This window comes from Macrobrachium nipponense, chromosome 18 (assembly GCF_015104395.2).
Source record: "Macrobrachium nipponense isolate FS-2020 chromosome 18, ASM1510439v2, whole genome shotgun sequence".
In the NCBI taxonomy this organism is placed as follows: domain Eukaryota; kingdom Metazoa; phylum Arthropoda; class Malacostraca; order Decapoda; family Palaemonidae; genus Macrobrachium; species Macrobrachium nipponense.
Genome location: NC_087211.1, coordinates 54612633 through 54618632, shown reverse-complemented (window position 1 = coordinate 54618632; position 6000 = coordinate 54612633). Strand labels below are relative to the sequence as shown.

The 6000-nt window shown below is 42.4% G+C and overlaps 1 long non-coding RNA gene across 1 annotated transcript in view; it reads right to left on the bottom strand.

Annotated features, from left to right (window-relative positions):
- Nucleotides 1-6000, bottom strand: part of LOC135197075 (uncharacterized) — a 243925-nt gene that overhangs the window by 125593 nt on the left and 112332 nt on the right. The window contains exon 2 of the long non-coding RNA XR_010310549.1: nucleotides 151-226. This is a non-coding gene — a long non-coding RNA (uncharacterized LOC135197075). The remainder of the gene's footprint in view (nucleotides 1-150; nucleotides 227-6000) is intronic.

Sequence of the window (6000 nt, the reverse complement as noted above, 5' to 3'; positions counted from 1 at the left end):
CTCCCCCCCAGCACCCCCCCCGACGCACAAAAAAAAAAAAAAAAAACGCCAACATTCAGATCAGTAAAAACAAAAAAATATCCCCCTTTGACGAGGGTGAAAAGCAACATGCAAAAGAAGACTGAAAAAAAAAGAAAAAAAACGTGTTACCTGATCAACTGTGCATAAGAAGATCGGGGTATCTCCAGTGTCTCAGTTCCTCTTCTGGTTTTGAACCTCACGCGGCCTGCAATGAAATTTAGAGACATCACAAGCTAGTAGACGTTTGCATAATCTATCCACACAAAGGTTGATAGCGTCAGCAACACTCATAAAAATCTCATAACAGCATGAATCACTGGAACGGCCAAAAAAAGAAAATCGAGAAGGTTCTCGAAAGCTCACGTTTGTATCTATATTTCTAATATATATATTTACATGGACACAAAGGACCTTCCTATACCCCAGCGGAAACTGACACCTTCCTGTACCCCAGCGGAAACTGGTATCTTCCTATACCCAAGATTAAACTGGTACCTTCCTATACCCGAGGAAACTGGTATCTCCCTATACCTAAGCGGAAACTGGTACCTTCCTATACTCAGCGGAAACTGGTACCTTCCTATACCTCAGAGGAAACTGGTACCTTCTTATACCCAAGCGGAAACTGGTATCTTCCTATATCCCAGCGGAAACTGGTACCTTCCTATACTCAGCGGAAACTGGTACCTGTTAACACCTGGGTTGACTGGTGGGTGGCAATGTCAGGATCGAATTAAGATGCCTAAGAACCCATATCCTGTAGTCTACTATTGAGCTGTATAATATTATATTATTATCCGTAGTAGCACTAGTGGTGTGCTACTACAAACGCCCACCAATGTCTCAGTCATTAGAATGTGTATTATTATTATTATATTAATAAAAACATGCTTACACGTGGAATAAACCACATGAGCCATTGGTATGCGCAACAATCTTACTTTCAATTATAAGCGCCATTGTTTTTATCAACTATGAGTAAGCATATCCATGAAATTTGCAAATCAGTCTTTCATAGGACAGAATGTTTGCACGAAAAAAGGGAGCAAAGAGGATAAAGGAAACAGAAAAGAGTAAATGCATAGAAAAGAAAAAACCTGCTAATCAACGATGCTTAAACAGAGGCAGCCACAACTAAGAACTACTGTTTGGGAACACCTTTTTACTGGTGACAAATGATTCTTTGACGATAGGGTCTTAATTACCCTCATAAATTTCATACGCTGATGACGTCATGGCTTCAAAAGGATGGGTGGCTGGGTCCAGTGTTTGTTTATATTTGCCCGTTTGCTGTGTCCCGAATTCGAGATTGTTTACACTTCTTCCCGAAGCGGAACCAAACCGGCCAGCCGCCTGGAGAGAGAGAGAGAGAGAGAGAGAGAGAGAGAGAGAGAGAGAGAGAGAGAGAGAGGATTCACCTGACTCAGGTTGGCTTGACCTTGACAGCCAATTGATCAAAGTTGGCCTGCAGTTAATGTATTACCGATTGCAACCATCTCTCTCTCTCTCTCTCTCTCTCTCTCTCTCTGCTCTCTCTCTCTCTCTCTGTGATCAAAGGAGCGCCAAATTATCTGGATATCGTCTCTGGCGACGCAAACCAAAGCAAAATTCTCGCAAATCTTTTGAAACGTTTGCGCATTTTCCGTCGTTTCCGCTGCTCTAAAACATTCACCATTTACACATAAATAGAAAATCCAACTCGGCAGTTCTTTGATCTAAAATAATAATAATAATAATAGCAATAATAATGGAGAAACAAATCCTATACATAGATACATCTGTGCAGAAAGCTTTCGGGAAACTGTTCCCCTGTTTCCCGAAGGCTTCATAGATATATATATATAATATATAGATATATATATATATATATATTATGTATATATATATATATATATATATATAAAATATACATAAAACGTCGATTCGTTTCGCCATTTCATGACTCACGCTACTATGAATATTTCTTAATACTGATAATACTGAAATAATGAAGAGACTGAGAAGGCTAAAAATAATAATTTTCTTAAGGAAACCACGTAGTGCTGGGTTGTTTCTAGGCGAGCCATATGATATTATACACTACTCCTTCCCCTGCCGCACTCACACTCAAACCGCGTGATATGCTGACTGACACTGGAGACTATTATCGTCTTTTATTTCTTTCGTCTTTCCTTTTGCGTTCGTTTCCTGTTTATCGCTGCTGAGCTCGGATCGGACGCGACACCTCTCGTTAAGTTAAGTATATTTTAGTTTTACCAGACCACTGAGGAGCTGATTAAGAGCTCTCCTAGGGCTGGCCCGAATGATTAGATATTTTGACGTGGCTACAAACCAATTGGTCACCTAGCAACGGGACCTACAGCTTATTGTGGGATCCGAACCACATCAAGAAAGGAATTTCTATCACCAGAAATAAATTCCTCTGATTCTGCGTTGGCAGAGCCGAGAATCGAACATCGGACCACCGGAATGGTAGGCGAGCGCGAAAACCACTCGTCCGACGAGGAACTACCGCTCGTAGCAACCCTGCAGCGAGGTATACATAGGACCGACATGGGGCCAAATGAGGGAAAAACAAAAACGACACAAGCCACTGATGAGAGAACCCCAATATTCTCTGGGGCGTCGCTTCATAGTACGTAGAGACGCCAGTAACCGGGGAACCGGTTTCAGACATTAGGCATAATATAATAGGACTGAAATGACGGGCTGGTGGACTGGGAAATTGGCGGGAGGAGGTTTTGTCTCTGCGCAGTCATTCGACGAAGAAGCAGAAGAGAAGAAGAAGAGGAAGCCTCCCGCTTCGTCCCCGCGTCCGTTCCGCACAAATCTCGGGGTCTCAGACCTGGGTCTATTCTGTTTCCCGTTGGGAAGGTTGCGTCTATACAGAGGCGCAGAAATGCGTGTGGCCCGAAGAAGTCCCACGGGTGGACTGATTGGGAGAGTCATTAAACGCTGCAGAGGTAACTGTACCTTTGGATGAAAAGAGGAAGAGGAGGGTTCTCGTTGTTTTCAGCTGAGATAATGCGGTTGGATGGAATGGAATGGAAAATAGAATTTAGGTCAAAGGCCAAGCACTGGGACCCATGAGTTCATTACTGTATCTCTATCCATATTCTCTTTCTTCTATCTTGCTATCCACCGTCTCCTAACAATTGCTTCACAGCGCAACTGCTTTGAGGTTTTCCTCCTGTCACACCTTTCAAACCTTTCTACTCTCAATTTCCCTTCAGCGCTGAATGGCCTTTTAGGTCCCAGAGCTTGGCATTTGGCCAAAGTCCAGTATTCTATTCATCCATTCTTCGCATTTAGGGCCTGGTAGTCTTAGACTGACTGACCGATTGTAGTAAACTGGCGTCGCAATGTCTATGGCCATCAACGTAGCCAAAACTCACTGCTGTGAACAAAGGCAGGCCGCCACAGGACTTAATAAGGCAGGTCGGCCAGATAGTGACGTCAGACGGACTCACCACTATTACAACATGACATTTTACCATCCTTCGTCTTTGCATGAATACTTTCAGTTTTGTATCCATTCTCATTTAATGGTAGTCTACCAGTAACCTAATTATTTATCAGTGCCAGCTATTCTGTTCAAAACTACAGCCTCATAAGTCACAACTGTAGGTTAATTTTTCTACCGATAGGAAGGGTAAGGAAAACTCTATATTTCTATTGTTTTAAACATTATCTTGACTTAAACGGCAATGAAGACTACTCGGATTACCTCAGAGATTTGGCCTTAATATATTATTTAAAGCAGTACTAAATATTTAACTATTCATGGTTTATCATGGGCCATGGCTCACTTGACGCGGTCAACTCGGGCCATTCATCATCAATCCCTTGTCTGGCCGACCTTTGTTAGTGGGTCCTGGAAAGTCATGACAATGACGTGATTTCCAGACACGGTGCGTCCGTTCATTCTTTGTGTCTCGGAAAATTTCCCCGATTCCATTTTCTTTGTGCCTGACCTTCAGGGCGAACGGTACGCAAGTATCTTTGTCGAGTCTCTCTGTACCCTGCCACTGTTTTTGCTCTGCGTAGTTACGTAGTTGCTACGAAGAATAATGGCCGCAATCAGGATACCTTTTCCTCTTTGTCCTCCTGAGATTGCATATCATTTCAAGATGTGTATTTGCCCGTCAAGATTGATCATATAATGGTCTCAATTGGCTCATTTTGTGATGCGTTACAATCAGCATTTTCATTTTTGCTCTACACCAAGGACGAACATTCAGCTTTTTCTGGGGACTCCCAAAGATACATAATATTTATACATACAAATGATTTTTTATCACATCACCGTGATTCGTATACATGCATTAAGCTACAAATGTCCTTTCATATCCGATTCGCCCTACCTCGGAATTGATATATTTTCATATATGTTAACCGAAGGGGAATATTTTAGTACTTCAGTGATGTTACCTCACTTGTTTGCCGAGTCGGTAACTCACTGAAGTACCGATTTCTCCTCCGTGCGCTGGTTCAATCCACGAGAGGACGTGATTATTATCAACTGAAAAATTCCCCTTCGGTTAGCATATGAAAATATACTAATTCCCAGGTAGGAAGAATTGGATATTAAAGGAAGTTTGTAGCTTACTGCATATATATATATATACATATATATAATATATATATATATATATTTATATATATATATATATATATATATATATATATAATTCATAAAATTGCACCCTGCCAAACAGGCGCCGAGGCTAATTGGCGCAAGGCTCGATACATGTTTGATACCTTCCGGGTCGTTTCCGGTTTACAGCCTATCCATCCAAAAATGGGTCCTGGCGTCTGTTAGCTTAGGGAAAAGGGGTATGGTGCTAGCAAAAGGGAATATATGTGCGTGTTCATTCCATGAAAGGAGAAACTCAGTCAGTCAGTTCGTTCCATGGAAGGAGAAACACAGTCAGTCAGTTCGTTCCATGGAAGGAGAAACTCAGTCAGTCAGTTCATTCCATGGAAGGAGAAACTCAGTCAGTCAGTTCGTTCCAGGGGATGAGAAACTCAGTCAGTCAGTTCGTTCCATGGAAGGAGAAACACAGTCAGTCAGTTCGTTCCAAGGGAAGAGAAACTCAGTCAGTCAGTTCGTTCCAGGGGAGGAGGAACCAAACCATGTCAGTCAAACCATTACACAGACTGAGAAACCCACCCAGTCAGTCAATCAGTCCATTCCAAAATTGACTAATCTCGTCAGTCATATTATTCAAAGAATGAGAGAAAATAGAGAAAATCATCAATTCCTTGACCTTGACAACTCTTACGCCATTTTCTGTTGGCGACAGCGTAATTTCCGCAGAGTGATGGCGTTACTTCCGTTCACAATTTTGGAAGCGGGTCCTGTGATTGGACAAAGTCACACCGTAAAGAGATACTTAGCCCGAAATCGAAGATATTGCGGAAGACTTGCCAACTGATTTCTGTACGCTTTCGTCGGTAATAAAACAGTTTGAATGGAAATGTCATCAACCATATTTACACTCAACATTCACTCACTCAATCCGTACTATTCTGAAGGCCATGTTGTCTTACTCTTTTATGATTTTTACACTTTGTCTTTTACGCGACCGCAAATTATCGCGCACTGATTTAACGCACTTCCTCTCGTGGCTGCCGTGCCCCATTTGACCCATTGCTACCCACCTCTGACCTTGAAGGCAAACAATCTTTCGTTACTAAAACCTACAAAAGCTCTCTTAAGCTTGAGCTCGATCTAGGGCCTCACTGCGACCCGTTGTTTCTGACTCTGGACGCCTACGACCTGTCATTTTTTTATTTGTTTGTATGGTGTTTTTACGTTGCATGGAACCTGTGCTTATTCATCAACGGGACCAACGGCTTTACGTGACTTCCGCACCATGTCGAGAGTGAACTTCTATCGCCAGAAATACACATCTCTGACCCCTCTTTGAAAGGGCCTAGAATCGAACTCGCTGCCACCGAGGTGGCAAGCCAAGA